Source organism: Pinus tabuliformis, chromosome 7 (genome assembly GCF_031772625.1).
Source record: "Pinus tabuliformis cultivar Carrire ecotype Pingquan chromosome 7, CPIR1, whole genome shotgun sequence".
Taxonomy (NCBI): Eukaryota; Viridiplantae; Streptophyta; class Pinopsida; order Pinales; family Pinaceae; genus Pinus; species Pinus tabuliformis.
This window is the reverse complement of record NC_142293.1, coordinates 851,265,059-851,286,996: the sequence shown is the minus strand read 5'-3', so window position 1 is coordinate 851,286,996 and position 21,938 is coordinate 851,265,059.

Genomic DNA, 21,938 nt, shown 5'->3' with positions numbered 1-21,938 from the left:
TCCTTGTAACCTATAATCTTCAATATTGTTCTCTAAACTATTGGAATGGATGATGGTTTGGATCAAGCCAGATAACAGTTTCAACTCTATTTTTACTCAAGACATGCATGAACACCCTCAGCTTTATAAAGATTTAGACCACTAATGCTCAATAGTTTGTAGATTCAATGGATAGATGGAGAATATTGACTTTACTGGCAGATGAATATATAAACAAATATGAATGGCTAGCTACAGGAAGTAAATGAAGCTTGCAAATATAATTTATCAACGCAGAGATAAGATGACAGTTATCTGGCATTAGACACAAAAGAAACATGAACAACCTGTTCAAGTCCAAGCTTAGAACAAAAGAGAAAAGGGAAATTGAACATATAACAACAAAACAAGCTTATATTGCTAGAATGAAGATGAGAAGCTTGAGTAGCAAAGTCTCCACAGTCTTCAGAAGTTGAACCCTTGTTACATTTAACTCTCAGCCATTTATAGGCCCTTTACAATTCTCTTGAGCTCTCAAAGGCTTAGAGTGTCTTAATCTATCGTCCTTGTCTTTTCAACAACCTGATGCCATGACTCGTCATGCATGAGCTCAGAGGTTTCTTCTTCCAACAAAAGAGTAACTGCATTCGGGTAGTTTGCTGCTCTGTTTAGGAGATCACTTGTGCAAGCGATGCTCCATGATCATTTGTCTATTTTGGATGTGTCGTGTTGTGGCTCCATGATCGCTTCAGGTTGATTTGGATGCATCGTGCTAGGATTTTTCCCTTTCCGGCCTTTGTTCGTCGGCAACTATCTCTAGGCTGAATTCTTTTTCTGGCGTTAGCAATCATCGCTAGATGCTTCTGCTCTATGATGGAATGGGTCTTCGACCCTTTAAAATCCCTTCAAATATTAGTCAATGATTGTTTTCTATTTTATAAAAAAACATTGCAACTGTGCAAATCCTACCCATCTCTGTTCATTTCGGACTTAAAAAGTCCTTAAACATGGCCTATTCTCCCATCGGGTCTGTCCTCTAAGTTGCTATCACAAGTCACTGATGGCCTGTCCCTGTGTATTTTCTTTGTATTCTAGAAATACAAAAAATCATGAAAATAACATGAAAAATGGCTTTGGCAGACCTGAAAATATTATAAATTTTCATTCTCGAACCCTTTCGAGTCCGAGTCTTATCACATTGGCGCTGCTCCAAGGCCCCCTTTGTATTTTATAAATATGTCAAAATGGCGAATAATGCATTGAAAATGACTTGCCTGTGGACCTCAAATATTATGAAATAATATTCAGAATTACATCGGGTCCAGTTCATTGGGTCGCACACATACATGTGCATAGGCCCTGCCCCTTAATGTTTCTCCGATGTGACATAGTGATGTGATCTAATCGCAATCACATATCCCTCAAGCCAGAGGTCTTTCCATATAACATGACGTATTTCCCCACTGATTGCGATCCTGTGATGCGATGTGGGCTGTCGATCTGCACACTTGATTGACGGTCCACATTGCATTGATCATCCCGATCCAAAGCTCCACTCGGTCTTCCCTTACTCTGTCGGCTTGCTTCCGCCGATTGCAACCCGCCGATCCGATCATCGGAGATCACTGATTGGGGGTGTCTTCCACCCAAACTTAAGTCCTCCTCTATGTTTGTTCGATTTGTGATTTTCTACTTAGATCTGGGTCATTGATAGGCCAGATCTGACGACTGCTGTGCATCATCTCTGTGTATGCCTCCAGTACTTTGTTTTTTCACTATTTTTGAGTGTTTTAGACTCCCGATAATGCTTTTCTGCCATGCTAAGGGCTCTTGGCATGTTATTTTTTTGATCTTTGGATGATCTTAAGAAAATTTTGAAGACTTCAAGAGTGTTTGGATCCATTTTTGGGCCAAATTCTAACAACGCTAACAGGTACGAGGAGCACAAGTCTATGTTAGCATTGTCTAATGCGTAATTGTTCGATGAGAGCATTCCCATATACTTTCCATACGTGGAGCGCCTCTAATGTACTTGAGAGTACTGGAGAACAATCCTATATACTTTCGTACATGGAACAGGATATCATCCCCAAGATACAATGCTGGAAGATAATGATAGTTGCTAGATTTATAGACGCCGAAACATGTCTCTAGCCTAGACCTCTAAATGTTTGCATTAAGTTCCAAATGCTTCTTAGGTAAAGTCAGTAAATTTTAATGTTGTTCTTGAATAATTTTTCAATTTTTTAGCTCAAACGATGTCACTTGATTCCTAAAATGAAACTATATGAGAAAATTAAAATTTTCACTTTAATGAAAGCTAAACTAACAAGGGAAGATAATTCAATCAATTAATGCATCAAGCAAGACAATGCATCAAAGAGCATGCCTCCACTAACGTTTCTTTCCAAATGCAATATGCAAAAGCAAAAACAATTTTCACTATCTTATATGAAATCTATCGAAAGAAAAATGATGATTACTTCACTAAGATGCACTCTATATAAATGATGTTCTCTTTTATTTCCAGATGCTCTTATGCAATCAAATCTTTAATTAAAACAAAAAATGAGATTTTGATTCAAATGCTTCTAATGCAAACAATGCACCAATCAAAGCAACACCAACTCCAATCCAAAAGCACTTAAATGAAAATGTTTTTCACTTTTCTCTTTTGAATGAATAAAAAATCCACCTTTTCAGCTTGTATCAAACAATGTAATCCATGTTCAATAAATAGCAAAGATGATTTTTCAAGTGCAAGATGACCTAATGCAATCAAAAAACAACTTTGCAAAAGATAAGCCAAAGCTAATGCAAATTGATGTTTTGAATGATTTTAACAGATAACCATATCTAATCAATCTACAAACTACAATATCAGTACAATTACAAGAAGCAAGTGGAAATCAATTGACCTAAAAACCCTAGAATCAATCCAATTTCACACCAAACACTTGAAATCTGAAGAGATAAGAATTGGCTAATTAGATAAGATAATCAAACAAAACACCAATAAATCCAATTAGAATGGATAAGAAAACAGACCTGAGGGGCTTAGACACACTCGATTTACGTAGAGAAACCATGATTTTCACCAATATCTTAGAACAACGTGGTTATAATCACCAAAATCATGCTTAACAGGGGTTCAACATGACTGTTTTGAAATAAAGTGCGTTGAAAGCACCACTGTCCGAGTAAAAAATGTGTTGGGCGAGGAATAAGGAAAAAGACAAAAAATATTTCAAAAAACACTCCACACTCAACACTCTAAGGTAGTAATCATTGATTGTGTAGAACTATATAGGCTCAAACTAACTAAGAACTCAATGGCCTGTCAAATTGATCAAGAGATGAGATTGAAAAAGAGATTGAAGAGGCTACAGCTTCCCCAGTGGAGTCACCATTTTTATGTGAAGATAAATCCCCTCTGCGGACAGATGCGATATCTCTAGCCCAATGAGTGGGTCTAGTAACAAACTAAACAAACTAATATACACCTTCCTAGCTTATGTTTAACAAATGCAAAGAGAGAGTGGCCTACCCCACTCTAATTTTAATCGCTCAATCCTTTGGAGATGACTTTGATTCCTTCACTTCTAGGCTCACTCCTTACTTGTTCTTCATGTCTGAGTACCTGTAAGAAAGATCAAAGAGAAATGAAAGATAAAATAGCATATATGGCATACATCAAACATAAACTACTTAATAGATCAAGGAGTATTAAGCTAAAAGTATAAACATTTACACAAATATGGAAAGTAGACATAAAATTTATATGTTAATGAGCTAAAAGGGGAAGCATACAGCCTATGCCTTCATGTTGGAGACATCCTTTTGGTACATGTCCAAGTCCAAGCAAGGACTCTTCAAGCACTCCTTCTCCAAGTTAGAATGGACAGAATTTCAGCCTAATCACAGTGTAGGAATGCAGGCAATCAATGACCAACCATTTGGGGATGGAAGGGAGTTGATTTATAGGAAGGGAGAGGGAGTTAGAGATCCACAAAAGAGGGAGGAAGGTCCACATATCAGCGGGAAGGCCCATAATGAGCTCCAAATGGGAGAGCTCAACCATATCTATAACAACCAATGTCTAGCTCACTATTCTCAAAGTTTCTAGCATACGAAGCTTCTCCCCCATTTTGGGAAAACCTGCCAAAAGAGGTTCAACACAGGTTTTGATATGAAAACTTGTGCTTCCAGAGCTAGGGTAAAGCAATGCAACCTACCATCAGCACGGGAAAGCAATGGAGCAAAGCTCGTTGGCCCTAAAAATTAGGGTTTTAGCTAACCTTCTTCAGAATTGACTCAAGGAAGTTTTCATTTGGTTTTTTATGGATGTTTTTGTCTATGTATCATGATGGATATACTTCACAGTAGTCAAAATTTTGGCACTTCAGAATATGGAATAGGAAGTGAAAAGGATGTATGACAAAATATTGTGTAACAGTTGTGAAGATAAATCCCGTCAGTAGACATAGGCGATATCTCTAGCCCAATGAGTGGGTCTATAAAAAAGCTCAAAAGCCTAAAATACGCCTTCCTAGCTTATGTTTAACAGATGTAGAGAGAGAGTAGACTACCCCACTCTGATGCTAATTGCTCAATCGTTTGGAGATGAATTTGATTCCTTCGCTTCCAAGATTTCTCCTTAGATGTTCTTCACTTCCAAGTACCTGTAAGAAAGATCAAAGAGAAATGCAAGATACAAGAGCATATGTGGCATACATCAAACATAAAATACTTAATATATCAAGGAGTATTAAGCTAAAAACATAAACATTTACACAAATATGGAAAGTAGACATCAAATTTATATGTTAATGAGCTAAAAAGGGAAGCATACAACTTATGCCTTGATGTTGGGGACATCCTTTTGGTATATGTACAAGTCCAAGTAAAGACTCTTAAGCACTCCTCCAATTTATAATGGGCAGCATTTGGGCATAATCTCAGTATAGGAATGCAGGCAATGAATGACCAACCATTTGGGGATCGAAGAGAGTTGATTTATAGGAAGGGAGAGGGAGTTATGGATCCACAAAAGAGGGAGGAAGGTCCACATCTCAAGGGGAATGCCCATAATGATAAGATCAAGAGCTCCAAATGGGAGATCTTGACCACATCTACAACAACCAATATCCAGCTCGTTGTTCTCGAATTTTCTAGCATATGAAGTTGCTCCCCTATTTTGGGAAAACCTGCCAGAAGAGGTACAATGAGGGCTTTCATATCAAAACCCTCGGTGTCAGTGCTAGGGTAAAGTAGTGAAATGTGCCATTAGCATGGGTAGGCAATGGAAAGCACAGTCACTGATTACTACCTTAGAGTGTTGAGTCTGGAGTGTTTTTTGAAATATTTTTTGTTTTTTGCCTTATTCCTCACCCAACGCTTTTTTGACCTAGACAATCACGCTGCCAACACTAGTCACTAGTTAGATAAAAGGTTACCAGCACAAATTTGCCTAATAAAAGTAGAGTTGGTCTTGCAAATTAGGGTCTTTCACAAGTTTTTCAAGACATTAGTTCTCCATCTCTTCAGGGATGTGTTGAGCATATAATTCATGGTGGATGAGTTTACATAGTTTTTGTCGCTTTACGACATTTGCGATGACAATGGCACAAAGGACGACACTTTAGTTATAGAGTTGGGAATGTGAAAAAATGTTGTGTAACAAGCATAGATCCATTTTAACATTGGATCTACCAAACGCCAAAAGAATCAAATCTTTCCACTTGCAAATATTTCCTCAAGTTTTGTACTCAAAAGAAGGTTTGTATCTTGGGAGATTTGATCCCTCTTAATACTTGGTAGATTTGGTGTTAAGATAATTCTATGGTTTTGTTTAACTTAGTTGATGTTTGGTTCATTTTTCTCATCCTCTATTTATTGTGGTCACTATCATTGCCCCCACCGCCCTCTAGCTAGTAATGTGCATGGTAGTCTTCCAATTGTGGAATGTCTATTGAGAAATATTCTCCTTTACAAAATGTGTCTAGAAACTACATTTTTCATTCATGAAGTTTGTGTAGGTTTTAACCCCGTACAGAAATCACCTGCATACGAATTCTAAAACACATAAAATAAACAATGTGAGAGCATAACACATAAAACACATATACACAGATATTTTCCCTTGGATCCCAAAACCGGGACTACCAGCTTGATTTTTCATTATGTTCCTTTCAATGTTACAATACATATTTATACATGCTGAAGCATCCAATACCATGGAATAGAAACCATCGCATCCAAAACCATGGACCGAAAACCATAACATCCAAAAACATGTGTGAAAATCATGCACAAAACCATAAGTGGGTCTGCCCAACCTAACATAGGGCCCAAAACCAAAATTTTCTGGGGCACTGCCCCAGACCCCATAGAGTGGGGTTAGCTTCACACCTCAAACCCCCTGTGAACCCCCGTTATGCAACGAACGGGGGGCTCGGCCCCCTTCTAACCCTCCGTTAACTACGTGGGCTAGTCGTGGAAATAATATAACACAACCCAACATTCTCCCACTTGTTGTTTTCTTTCCATAGGGGGCCACAAGAGAGCTTAGTCATTTTTCCAACCCTGAAATGCCCATTGTTTCTCTACACCAAGTGAACTTCTCAGAGCTCACAGATTTTGTCAATTCATCTGTAGTATTCTTCGAAGTGTCCACCTTTACTAGCAACACCTCTTTGTCTTTTATCATATCCCTCACAAAGTGATACTGAACATCAATGTGCTTTGTCTTTGAATGATATGTGGGGTTCTTTGCCAAGAAATTGCACTTTGGCTGTCACAATCTATCCTTATAGCTTCCTGTACTAACCCCATACTTGAACACAACCTCTGTAACCAAACTGCTTCCTTGCTTGCATGAGTGGCTGGCATGTATTCTGCCTCTGTAGTTGATAGTGTCACTACAGGTTGTTTCTTACTCATCTAACTGATTGCACTCCAAATAGGTTAAACACATACACACTTGTAGATCTTCTCTAATCCAAATCTCCAGCCTAGTTTGCATCAACAAAGCCACGGATATCCAACATTCTGTCCAATCCTGGTCTTCCTTGGTAGCACAAACCATAATCACTAGTGCCACGCAAATACCTGAAAACCCGCTTCACTGTTGTCCAGTGCTCCTTCCCTGGTTTTGACATAAACCTGCTCAATACTCCCACTACATGTGCAATGTCTGGGCTAGTACAAACCATTGCATACATTAGGCTACCGACTACACTTGCATATGGAACACGGGACATGTCCTCTTCCTCTTCTTGTGTCTTGGGACACTGTTCAGCAGATAACCTCACACCTATAGGAATAGGAACCTTCACTGGTTTACTATCTTGTATATTAAACCTCTGCAGTATTGTCTCAACATACTTCCTCTGGTTTAACCAGAGCTTCCTCTTTGCTCGATCTCCTTTAATTTCCATGCCAAAAATATAGTTTGCAGCACCAAGATCTTTCATGTTGAATTTGGAGGACAATTGGGTCTTCAAATCCTGGATAATTTCTTTGTCATTTCCAACCAGAAACATATCATCCACATACAAGACCAAATAAATAACACGGTCACCAATTAATTTAAAATACACACAATGATCTGCTTTGATTCTGGTGAAGCCAAGTCCCCGTATAAATGTATCAAATTTATGATACCACATCCTTGCTGACTGTTTTAACCCATACAGAGACTTCTTTAACTTGCATACCAGTTCTTTCTTACCCTTCACCGCAAATCCTTCAGGTTGCTTCATGTAGATTTCCTCTTCTAGATCCCCATGAAGAAATGTTTTCTTCACATCCATTTGTTCTACTTCAAAATCAAAAGCAGCAGCAACAGATAAAAGTAATCTAATAGAAGTTACCTTGGCAATAGGAGAAAAAATATCACCAAAATCAATTCTCAGCACCTGGGAATAACCTTTTGCTACCAACCGAGCTTTGTATTTCTCCACTTTTCCTTTTGCATTTATCTTCTTCTTGAACACCCATTTGCTGCCAATGGGTTTCCTTCCAGCTAGCAACTCCACCAAATCCCAAGCCTCATTTTTGTGCAAAGATGCCATTTCATCAACCATGGCCTCTTTCCAGAATTTTCCATCCTCTGAATCCACTGCTTCCTTCACAGTTCTAGGATCATCATCAGTAACAGACAAAGGAAAATTTGAACAGAAAGTAGATGGACTATACCTTTTTGGTTGCCTTCTTTCTCGAACTGAACTTCTCATAGACAGAGTTTGTGGCTCTTCATCTTCTGATTCCTCCTCTACTGTAGAGTCTGATTCTTCCTCCTTTAGCTCAAAATATATCTTCTCAGGTTCCTTTGGCTGGACTTCATGTTTAATAAAATCTTTCACCTCTCTGAACACCACATCTCGGCTGTACGTAACCTTCCTTGTTAATGGGTTCCAAATCTTATAACCCTTTAAACCATCCTTACACCCAATAAAGATGCATTTTTTAGATTTACTATCCAACTTGGTTTGTTTCTCCTTTGGAACATGTACATATGCATCACATCCAAATACCCTCAGATGTGAAAGAGAGGGTTTCTTACCAGTCCATACCTCTTGTGGAGTTTTATCCTCTAATGCTGATGAAGGTGATCTATTGACCAGGTAACATGCTGTCTCCATCGCCTCTACCCAGAATTCCTGTCCTAACCTGGCACCACTGAGCATGCTTCTTTCCCTTTCCATCAACGTCTTGTTCATTCTTTCTGTAGCTCCAATTTGTTGAGGTGTATATGGAGTAGTCTTCTGCCATGCTATACCACACTTCTCACAGAATTCTTCAAATTCCTTACTGCAAAACTCTCCACCGTTATCTGTCCTCAGCACCTTTATCTTCTTCTCTGTTTGGTTTCCCACCAGAGCCTTGAATTCTTTAAACTTGTCAAAGACTTTAGATTTCTTCTTAAGGAAATATATCCATGTATTCCTTGAGAAGTCATCTATAAATGATATATAGTACATAGACTTACCTAGTGATGGAACCTTCACAGCTCCAAACACATCACTGTGTACAGGCTCTAATATTTGTTTCGCCGTCTTACTACCAAAGGGGAAACTCACTCGATTCTACTTCCCATATACACAGTTTTCACAGAAATCAAAATCCAGAGAGCTATTACTCATACCTTCTACCATACCTTTACCATGAAGTATTTGAAGGCCCTTCTCTCCAATATGTCCAAGCCTTTAATGCCACATCATGGCCTTCTCTCCAAAGACCACTAGATTTTCTACTCCACTTTCAGGAACCACAGAACTATTGCACCCATCAACAATAGTTCTACCTTGTAGCTTATACAGAATTCCAATCTAAACTCCCCACATCAATACCAGTGCTCCTCGAACCATCTTGTATGTATCCTTCTCGAACACTGTTTTTACACCTACATCATCCAACTTGCTTACAAAAATCAAATTTCTGGCCAATGCAGGAATATGCAAAACACCCGGAAGTGTTCTAACCCTTCCACCTTGCAACTTAAACTTTACTTTTCCACGACTAATGATTCCAGCCTTCCTATCATCCCCTAAGAAGACATCACCATCATCATATTTCTCATACTCACAGAACCACTCTCTATGGAGAGTGAAGCTAAAGGATGCACCTAAGTCAATCAACCATGCCTCATGATCTACATGTGTACTTGAAGAAGCCAAGTGCACATCCCCACCTTCATCTGAGGTGGTTTTAGCCTCTACAGAAGGAGCATCATCAGATCCCTTTCCTTTATCAGGAGCTTTAGATTTACACTCCCTTTTGTAGTGCCCTTCCTTTCCGTATTTCTAGCACAACACCTTTACAGGTTTGCCTGGAGATTTAGATCTCCCTCTAGATTTAGATCTCCCACTCGATGACTTATTTTTGTTTTTTTTCTGGGACCGTCCTCATACAGACAAGGCATCACCATTTTGGCTCTCCATATTTTTTCGTCTCATCTCCTCCGTCAGCAAGGATGAGACTATTTCATCAAACAACAAGGCAGTTGCATTGCTACCTATTGGAATAACTAGACTATCCCACGAATCTGGTAGAGAACACAACAAACTGATGCACTTATCTTCATCCGAAATTTTAATATCAACAGATGCTAACTGACTTACCACAGTGTTAAATGCATTGAGATGCTCTGTCACCGAGTCTCCATCTTTCATCCTCAGGTTATACAACTTTTTCCGCAAGAACAATTTATTCACCAGAGACTTAGATTGGTACAAAGTCCCTAACTTGTCCCACAAAGCCTTCGCCATAGCTTCCCCTGATACATTCAGCAATACTGAATCTGAGATACACAATCGTATTGTGATCTTTGCCTTCTGATACAACTTCTTCCATTCTTCATTGGACACTCCTGTTGGTTTAGTACCCAGATCTACTGCGATCCACTGATCTTTATCCACCAACAGATCCTCCATCTTGAGTTTCCACAACTCAAAACTCTGACCATTAAATTTCTCGATATCTATCTTTCCACTGCTGGCCATCTTCTTTCATCACCAGAATTGATCTTGCAGATCTCCAACTGAACAAGGTCTACCACAGGCCCGAGCGAAACCCCTCAGCAACAAAGGCATCCCCTTGAAGCCAAAACTGCTCTAATACTAAATGTAGGTTTTAACCCCGTACAAAAATTACCTGCAGATGAATTCTAAAACACATAAAACACATATACACAGAGATTTTCCCCTAGATCCCAAAACCGGGACTACCGGCTTGATTTTTCATTATGTTCCTTTCAATGTTACAATACATATTGATACATGACGAAGCATCCAATACCATGGACTGAAAACCATGGTGTCCAAAACCATGGACCAAAAACCATAGCCTCCAAAAACATGTGGGAAAATCATGCACAAAACCATAGGTGGGTCTGCCCAACCTAACATAGGGTCCAAAACCAAAATTTTCTGGAGCACTGCCCCAGACCCCATAGAGTGGGGTTAGCTTCACAGTTTGATATGCATGAGATTCATTCATGAAATATGTATATCCTATTGTAACAATGGCATTAATAATTCCATATTTCAAAGTTGTTCCAAGTCTTGTATATGGGGTGCCTGGCTCCAATCAAGTCAAAATGAGTAGGTACAATGGAAAGCATAGGGAAGATCTTTTCCACCTTACATTCATCCTTCTTTCCTAGTAAGTATGCTAGCATGCACAAAGAGGATCTTTTCGACTCTATTTTAAACTTTCCTTTCTCTCTACATTTTTTCTTCCTTCCTCTCACTCATTCATAAAACTAAGTATGCTAGGTACACATTTAACAAAGTGAGCTCCAAACATTATTATGCATGGTTAATTTTTATTGTAAATAGGTCATTCCTTCCAAGTATATGCATTAAAATTTTAACCATTATAACTTAAAATAAAAGCTAAAACACAATTTCCTCTATGTAGAATCTAATGTAGAATTTAGTTTCAAGGAGAATGGGCATGAACTTAGGAAAATCTAGCCATGAAGGGGAGCATCGGCTATGAAAAGAAGACATCAGGAAGAAAATGAGTAAAGGGCATGAATTTAAGCACAAAAAGAAAGGGAAAGTAAAATAACTTAGATAAAATAGGGTGGCCCAAAAGAAAAAGAATCGAAATTTAGATCAATCTCTACAAATTTATGTATATGCTAGGAAACCTACCTTTCTCTCCATGCTTTGTAACATCTGTTATGACTCCTTTGAATTGCCTAATATTAAAAGTGAAGATGAATACTCACCTATATGAATTTATTTTCATAACTAAACTCTTTAGGCTCATTTTTATTTTTTCTCTTGAAGTTGTCTACTATTCATGTAATGGCTACTAGCTCTAATTCTCCTTTAGTGAATGGAATTGGTTCTCCTTTTCCATGCTAAACCTTGAAATTTTTTTCCAAATTCTTTGCCTTTGAATCTATTGACAACACTAGTTATGGAGAATGGATAGAAAAATATCTCAAGCATTAATTCAAAATAATGAGCATCTTAGTAGCCAAAATATTGTATTAACATTTGGCTTAAAAATTGGAATAGTACACCACCTATGTCCATGGGTTCTAGGAGTCCACAGTTGTAATTTACATACGAGATCATGCCACAAGGAATATGTTGTATTTTGAACTACATGGTGATGTGTTTCATGATTAGTAAAAATCATGGCTATCCATTATATTATGAGTATAAGCCTACCATATACTAAAACCATTTAATTGGCATTTCTCAATTCATTAATATAGTGTTTCATTGAAGTTAGGGGTCAGGTTCCTTTAATTGTCATTCCTAAATTCATTAATATAGTGTTTCATCGAAGTTGTGGGTTGGATTTGTTGTTCTAGTACTACTGTTATTCCAATTAGAGGTATTCCAGAGACAAGAAAAAATCCCAAAATTTAGATGCAAAGACAACAATAACCGTTTTCTTAAACATGAGTGAGTCCCCAAGAAAATATATAATGTCGACTGAAAATCCAATCAACATAGTTTCCACCACCACTTGACTCGTCCCAACAGCAATGAAAAGTACCAATGAACTCTCACATGTATCACTACCATAGCTCACAAATGGTCACAAAAACATGCTTGAAATGGGTCTACCTAACACCCTTGTATAAGGTATTAGCAAATATAATACCAAAGCCCATCTAAACTACACTCCTATGGTTGTTTATACAAGTTTTGCTAAAGCTTTTAAAAGAACTTTAATCTTCATTATTTTATAGGTGTGAAAATATCTATTTTTTTAATTTAGGGAAATGAAAAAAAGAAGTTAATTTTTAATAATAATTATATATTAATAACTTAAATTTGAGTTGTCTTTAGTGAGACTTTTTGGAAGCTTTTCCGGTCTAATTTCTCTAAAATCGTTAGGAATTTATTAAAATCACAAGCTTGATGGGTAACCCTTGCACAATCAAAGTGCCCTAGGGGTTTTTTAGGGTGCTAAATCCATATATATAGTCAAAAAACCAGTTTAAATGACACAAATCAAGGTTTCACCTCAAATTTTTCCGTCGGATTCCAACCCCAAAAAATCCAAAAAATCACAATAAAACAATTCCATTTAAAATAAGCAAATACCAAATTACTTTCATATTCTAGTATTACTTGATCTCATAAAAAAAACAACAGAACTTCGTGACAACCAGAAAAATGTCATTGCATTAATACTTAAGTATAAAAACGAATATAACTTTCTAATTTCATTGTAATGTGCAACAACAATCTCAACTATATTGCATTGGTATTTCTACAAATAGAACTTTATAGTTTCATTGCAATGTCCAACAACAATCTCAAATATTTAACATTGGTAGATTGAGTAATGAATGCTTAATTGGCTTGAAAGCACTAAGGAAGCGTAACATTTAGGCCTCTCTATGAGTTTCCTTGTTTCCTCCCATGTGTCTCCTCACCATCCAACGCTCTAAACATGACATGTCACAATAATAAAAATATCATGCTTAATGTTATAAGGGATGCATTATAACTATTGAAGGAAAACCCTTATAATTAAGGAGGGTTTTAATTGAAAAAGTATACAAATGAACTAATTATATCAAAGTTACATAATTTTCAATCAAGGTTTAGGTTGTGAGGGTGTACATATGATTGGATTAGAAAAATCTTAAAAGTATTTTTATCTTTTTTAATGTGGATTATGATTTGGTTATTTGTTATGTTAACAAAATATTGTTTTATTAGATTTATTTGAAGGGATTATTTTCTATTGGTTCAAATATAGATTTTGATTTCAAAGATTTATTTGAAATGATCATTTTCCATTGGCTCAAATATAGAGTTTGATTTCAAAGGTGTCGAGAAAATTGAACCTGTGACCTCTCAATGGCAAAGATGCTAACTAACCCAATTGAGCTAACTTTCAAAACTTAAAATTTGTAAAACTATTACAATAAAAATATGCATAATATTGATATTTTGATCAAAACAATATTATCAAAAAAATCATATTTATTAGATATAGATTTTTTTCTTTTTTGGGTAATCACTAATGAGAATTTGAGTTAATGACTTTTTTACATGGAATGTATTAACCCAGAGTCCTTGCAAATTTATTTGTTATATAAAATGTTCAAGTACAACAAAATAACAATTTTATATGATTTTAATTAGAATTCTCAAATTAAATATTTAAATTAAAAATATAAAAACTTGAAAACGTTTTAAGAATTCATATGTTCATCAATGTAATTTGTATTTAATGTTATCCTATGGCCACATCTATTGGTGCAAAAATCAAGGATGAGTTAAGTTAATGTATAGCGCATAGTTTGGCAACCTAAATTAATGTGTGATTCATGGCTTGATAGTAAACTAAGTTAATGCGCAAATTTTAATGTCAACCTAAGTTAATGAGCATGTGATATGATGAATTTAATCTCATTACATGACAAGAGTGACATGATTTTAATTAAATTTATGTTTAATGAAGTTAATCTCTCTCTCAGTAGTGGATTACTGATAGTATTTTTGTGTGATTTTTAAAATTTTTTCTTTTATTTTTAATTATATTTTGCTAATAATCGATTTTATTTAAATTTAATCAATTGTTTTAATCCATAAAAAAAAATCATTTTTTTGTTAAGTTAAAAGTTTATATTAGTTCAAATTAAAGATTCATCATGAGGGACTGAATATCAAAAAACTTTTGGCCTCACTCCTACTAAGCTTGTTGGCCAAAAGATAATAAGAATACTACAAGATAAACAAAAGAAGCAAACTAGAGAACCACATATAGATAGCCCAATAAGACAAAAAAATACCCCCAGAACCTGGAAACAACCAATGTTCATCCTTGATTTGGAAAGTGTGTTTGAGCTAGGTTGTCCTATTGATTCCCTACTGACAGAGGTGGCCTAAAAGCACAATGAACATGGCCTTCCATGTGCTCCAATCTACCGTCTTATTGCACCATTCTCTCATTAATTCTCTTTTGGTCACGTTGAAGAGAAGCCAACCTATGCATCATGCACCATGGTATGAGAGGTTTTATAGGTATTGGAGCAAATGTAGGGTATAAGGAGGTTTATAGGCATGGTAAAGGGTGGGGGGGTGTGAAGTGTTAGGGGTATAAAAAGGATATATGTTAAAAATAGGGGATATCTAGTAAAATAAGGTTTTTGTTTTATTTCAAATATGTATTGGGATGGGGTTCAAAATTTTTGTTTTTGGAAATATCTATTGATATCGAGTGAAATTAGTGGTATTCTTTAATATCCCATGAAAATGTGTGCTATGTTATAGATTTACTAAGTGGAGACCCTGTGGTTACAACCCAAAGATTGCAAGGAGCTTAAAGATTTACATCCAGAATTTGTGAGTAATTGTAACTTGAACCACAACCAAACAATTTTTAAGTTGTGGGAAGATTGTGACCTTGTGAAGTGTGATTCATTGGTGGACACCAAATCTACATTAAGAAGATTGTAGTATGGTACAATACTATATTACTACACTTATAAACATGAGGAAAGATAAACCAATATGAAAGGAAAACTACACAAAGGAAGACAAAGAGGTAGAAGATCATTACAACAATTGATATTAAGAGCATTAAAAAAATTAAAATTGCATTAATGACATTTATAACTCTAATTATTGGCTCAAGAGAGCAATATTTTCAAACTCAAATTCAATTTGACTAAGATGAAAATAGTATAGTGCCATTCACAAATCCGACAAAAGAGATTGACAAGACTTTTTAAGTAAAAGTATAAAGGAAATCATTGAAATTTAATGGAATTTTTAGTTAAGAGATGATGTTTGATTTCAACAAACTTGAATTATTGAGGCAATCAATTCAATTCATGTATCAGTACATACTTCATTATTTGTTGAGAAATATATTCTTTTTCAAATCATTTATTTTCGTTAAACTATATCAAATTCAAATTTGTATATGATAACTATTGTGTTAATGGTGCACAATGTTGGAGATAATAGTAAAGTTGTGAACAAAGGAGGTAATTCCTACTGATGTGGTAATTCCATAATATTGGATAAATGAGCTTTCCTTTAAGAAAGAGAGAGCCAAAATCATTTAATTTATTCTAAAAGTTCTTGCCATCGTGCTCGAGTTGTTCTATGTGAAACATACAACAAACGAATTGGTGAAAACTCCTTTTAATAGCTATCTTAGTTGTAATCAAATTGAATCTAGGGAAAATGTTCCTTCTTTATAAGTTAATATAGGTTGGTTCTCATAGTATATGTTCCAATCATTCAACAAAACTTTGATGGAGGGGTGAGATGCTCCTTATGGAATGATTTTGAACCTTTATTGGAGAAAATGCCAACTCTTCGTAGTTGATTAAGTGACACAACACCTAAATTACATATTAAAATAAAAGGAAGAGTACATGAGCATCTGTAGAGAAAAATTATAATAGAGAAGCATAAAATTATCCATAATCTTACTTCATGAGGAACCCATGACCCAATTTGATGCCAATTTACATCAGTGTAACTTATGAGGAGACATGATATGAATTAGATCCTCAAATATTGTAGTAGAAAAGGTTGATTTTTGTATTTAAATTTATGCTCAAAAACCCTTGTTTTTTCCATGTTTAAATATTTTAATACATATCTTGGAGAAGCTCTTTATTTCCTACAAAAAATGGATAAGGAAAAGTATTGTGCAACTTTTCCATGGAGAGGATTGGAGGAGTTGGAGGAGAGGACATCTCCAATTATGGACTATATATGAAAGGAAATTCACATAAAAATTAAGGGTAAGGACACATAGATCTTGAGTCATGCAATAGGTACTATAATTATTTATTAAGTTGTTTCTTATTTTTTCCACTGGAAGAAAAACTAGACATGTTGGTTGGACAACTGTTTGGGATTCTAAAAAATATTCTTGAGTCCTTTGGCCTTTTGATTAACTTTAAAGGACATGAAAGACAAAGTGATAGATAGATAAGGGGTTTAGAGGATTCCTAGAAAAAATTCACTCTCTTTATAAAAAATAGAGTCATTTTGGATGTGAGAGGACCTATAGTGAGGGAATAAATAGATTCAACCTCCTATTTTCAAATAATAAGCTAAATTTTCCATTTAGGAACCAACCAACCCCCTTCACTCGTGAAGAAAAACATATCAAGCTACCATTCATAGAAGAGTATAAAAAGAGACATGTCAAATCATGCATGTAATTATATGAGATTGTTGTTTTGTATACCCTGTTTAGATTCATATTATAATTTGAAGATGAAAATTGCATAGTCATTAGGAAAATTAAACAACAATAATTAATGAATTTTTAATACATCTTCTATATCCATCACATTGGGATATTTCTTGTCTCAATGTGATAGATCCAGGAGATGTATTACAAATAAATCCCAATCACAGAAGTCTCAATTAAACAATAATTAATGAAAATAATAAATGAAAAGGTTAAATCAACCAACACCTTAAATAACATCTAATTTTGATATTTTAAAAGTTAATACCCTTTATATTCATGAATTGACTAAGCCATTGGTTCAATGATTCTAGATTTTATTAGCATTAGAGTGGTGGATTCTTGGTAGGTGCATGATGAAGTAGAATCATCCATGGGAAAGGCTTTGAGAAGAGAAAGGCTTGATGAGTTGAAAGTCATGAATGAGTAGAGTTGGGAAGGGAATTGATAACCGAAGGGGGAGTTACAATAGTTTGAGAAGAATATTGAATACTTGCAATGTGAGCTCCACGTCTTCCATGAGGGAACAAATAGTGAGACAACAAAGCTCCATCACCAGTACTATGGAAGGTTGGAATTTGCATAGATTTTATCTAATATAATTAGGAGAGAAGGTGATCAACTGAATGGTCACCAAGAGGAGACTCAAGAGGTGTAATAATATGATGGAACAACTATGCCAAAATATTTCTAACCAGGGAGGAAATATTGTTGTTAAAAATTCAAGTAGAACTTCAACAGCAAGAACTTACATTGTGACTATGAAAAACATGGTAATCACATCCTCCAAATTTTTTTCTCAATATGGTTGAATAAAAGGGTCTTTTGGTAGCTTCGAATCACATAATAGATGGAAAATGTCATGGACCTAAGAGTCTTGCCTAAAAAAAAATATTTATGTCATCTATGGTTGTATGCACTGCATTTCCTCAACTTCAATGGCTTGACCAACCTACACCTACTACAATAATACTATGCCTTTCCACTTAAAGTGTACCCATAAATTCACTTTAATCTTCAATAATTAGATGCAATGTCAAGTCATACCCAACTTAGATCATCCAAAAGTTAAAATATAGGCATACATCCATCTTTAAAATTATAACATCTCAATAGTACTTATAATACCAATTTCACAACTTATCCAATGTAAATATACAAGGAATAGTAACATCCAATACATGTGACACAAGCATAGAATATACATATGGGTAGGCACCAAGATAGATGCCTTAACTCTTCATTATATAAATAATGTTACAAGTACAAAAAGTAATCATGACCAATCTATCTACAACTCATTTAAAAACTATAATTGCAATGGAAAGAAACTAGTCAATTATCTATCCAACCCCTAAGGCATGCCTTTTATTAGTATTTTTCCATCTATTTATCACTTAGCCAATGTAATTTAACCTATGATTCCTAACCATGAACTTGTTTACCATAAACCACTTGATGACTTCCTAGAATTCTTTCTTCCATGCCTTATCTCAGTGAGTATTACATGTATATGAGACTTGACATCGACTAGCAAGCCCCATTGTACCAAGTGGACCTAATTCCACCTCAAGCTGATTATTTTCCAAAAAACATCATCCACTATTAGGTCCATTCCCATGTCATCTCAAGACTGCCTAGTTATCTCATCTACCTAGGTAATTTCATCCACTTAAATCATCCAACTTTCTTGGTAATCTCAATACCACAAATATTGTTCCATTATTCCATCCATTTGAGACTAACATTACCCAAAGTGCATCCAAGTGGACTCATGCATTTAGTCATGTCTCAATCTATCTAAAGGAAATTTCCATATGTCATTGGATGAGTCACTCCTTTGGGTTTATTTTCTAAATCAAGCAACTAACAAATCCCAACATTTATGTATAGGTAGCATGGATGTGTCACCACTCCATCCAATTGTTTAGGTAGGTGTGTATATCATTCCATTTGTTTATGGCAACCTTCCACACCCAGATTTTAAGTGCACCTACTTCCATCCACGAGCAAGGGTATTACATCCTCCCCGACTATTTGTTTCCATATAGACAACATCCAACAAACACATGTCTATGTGCTCCAAGGTGTCATTTCTCAATATATGTACCTTGTCTTCATATTACCATAGTGCATCCTACCTTTCCCAATCATTCTTCTCTTTAGGTATATCTTTCAAAGGGAAAATTTCTCATGCCTTTGGTTTCTTCCAAAGAAGGAGATCATTTTTGCAAGTATCTATTTCACTTCCAACTTCCATCTATCTATAATTAGTGCATGTGATCAATATAGTGCAACCCCCTAGGATCACCTTCACCAATCATACAAGGCTTAAATTTACTTATATCGAAAACTAGATGCCAATCCCTCATGAAATAGAAACTCCAATATCTAGGTGATGTTTCCAATCTTCTCAAGAACATTGAATGAATTTTTTAACCTCTACACCAAGGTCCTAACCATGCCACTAGGTGGATTGAATTATTATTTGGCTAACTTGACAAAAAGAAAGTTTCCCACTTTGAACCTTGCATCTTACCTATCATGATCTTTTGAATGCTTCATATATTACAATGCATTCATCAACTAAACATGAGCCATCTCCAATCTATCCTATGATCCTTTCATGAACCCAAGGATGACAGGTTACACCCATAATATATTTGTAGATCCGTATGTGATATCAAAGGTTGTTTCCAATTTTCCAACTCAAATGGACTATACCTCATTATTGAGTTATCTACATGTTGCAATTGAAGTAGGTAGCATCCAACAACTTTGTCCAATACATTTAGCCTACCCATATTAAGTTCCTCCAGTAATCCTCTAAGATACATTAATACATTATATTTTTTCATCAACTTGTGGGTGGCAAATCAAACTCATCATTAGCCTAGTCCCAACAAGATTGAATAACTCTATGCAAAATAATCTTGTGAACCTTGTGTCCTTGTCTAACGCAATGCTTAATGGGAGAACCCATTACTTCACAACATTATTGAAAAGGAGATTTGCAACTTCGTCCACTACATGAGGCAACTTCATTGGCATGGATATTCCATACTTGGAAAAGAATTCAACCACAACAATGATCCCATTATATTCCTATGTGAATGGAAGCTATACAATGAAGTCCATTGAGACCCTCACCTAAGTTCTCTACAAAACCAACAAAGGCTACAATGAAACAATTTTCATTTTAGTATCTAAATTGTTTTGTTGCAACTAAAAAGAAGTATGGGCATATTCTTCCACACTTAACCTCATATTTTACCAATGGTAACCTCATTTTTGTGATACCGAATTTCTTTTTTAAATTGGATGGCTAGCCCAACTTGAATGATGGCACTTCCTTAAGAGCTCATTTTAAAGGTTAGACAACTTAGGAAAATTGATGCACTTACCAAAACACAAGAAACCACTGTCCACCCAAAACTTCCATATTTTTTCATCCATCACCTACTTCATAATGTTTAAATATTTAGGATACTTATGCAACCCCTCCTTGATATTATATTGCAAGTTTGTTAAGACCTATGTTTAACTTCCCATGGGAACTAGAAACGTGTCCTCCTCCAAGGTTGTAAGCTATGCCTTCCTACTTAAGGCTTTCACCACTATGTTCAACTTGTGCAATTGATACGTAATGGTTGATGGGCCCTTGCAATGTATGCTTAAAATCCCATTCACAACCTATACCCACCTTAAAAAACGTCAACCCAACCCCAGGTAAGTTGTCGATCGATCAGGTCAGTTTTTCCGTTCCTTTCCCTTTTCTATTATGATTAGTCAGTTCTAATTATTTATAAATATTAATTATTTATAATATAATAAGGTTTTATATTAAACTATTCTAATTTATACAGAAATTATTTTAAATATTATTTAGCTTAGACATTAGGATATAGATATTAATACAAATATTATTATAGATATTAGCATAGTTTTGTTTCTAATATTAATTTTGTTATTAGTTTTTTATATATTCTATAAAAGCTCTAGTTATTATTATAATTACAAACATGGATTTTAATATAATTTAGGACTCAATGTAGGTTTTATTTTAGATTTCATTATAGAAGTTAATATAGAATTTAGGTTTTATTAATATTAATTTATATAAATATTGATATATATATTAGAAAAATGATTACGTTTTTTAGATATTAATACTATTATTTTATTAAGTTTTATAAATATTAATATTAATATAGGTTTTAGGTTATATGAGAAATTTTTTTAAGTTATATAGAGATTAAAGTTTTATAAATATTAAGTTATTAAAGCCTTAGGTTATATAAATATTAATGTTATATAGGCCTTAGGATTTATGATATTAATATTAATATATATATTAGGTTTTATAGATATTAATATTAATATATATATTAGGCTTTACATTAATTAATATTAATATAATTTTTAGGTTTTATAGATATTAATATTAATAGAGTTTTTAGGTTTTATAATGATTATGTTTTTTAGATATTAAATAAATGATATTAATTTAGAAAAATTAAAATTAAAAATTAAAATTAAAAATTAAAATTAAGTCTCATTATTTATCTGTCTTGCCGACCTGTGCTGTTCCCTTAGACCCTCATGAGTATTTATCTCGTCCATCTTGCTCTTCTTTTATCATCTTTCTCTTAACCCTGATGATGGATCCCATTTGGGATTTGAAACGTTGGTGTAAAAATTCTCTTACTGTGGATTCTCCGGTCAAAAATTCAGAAGACATCCCTAAT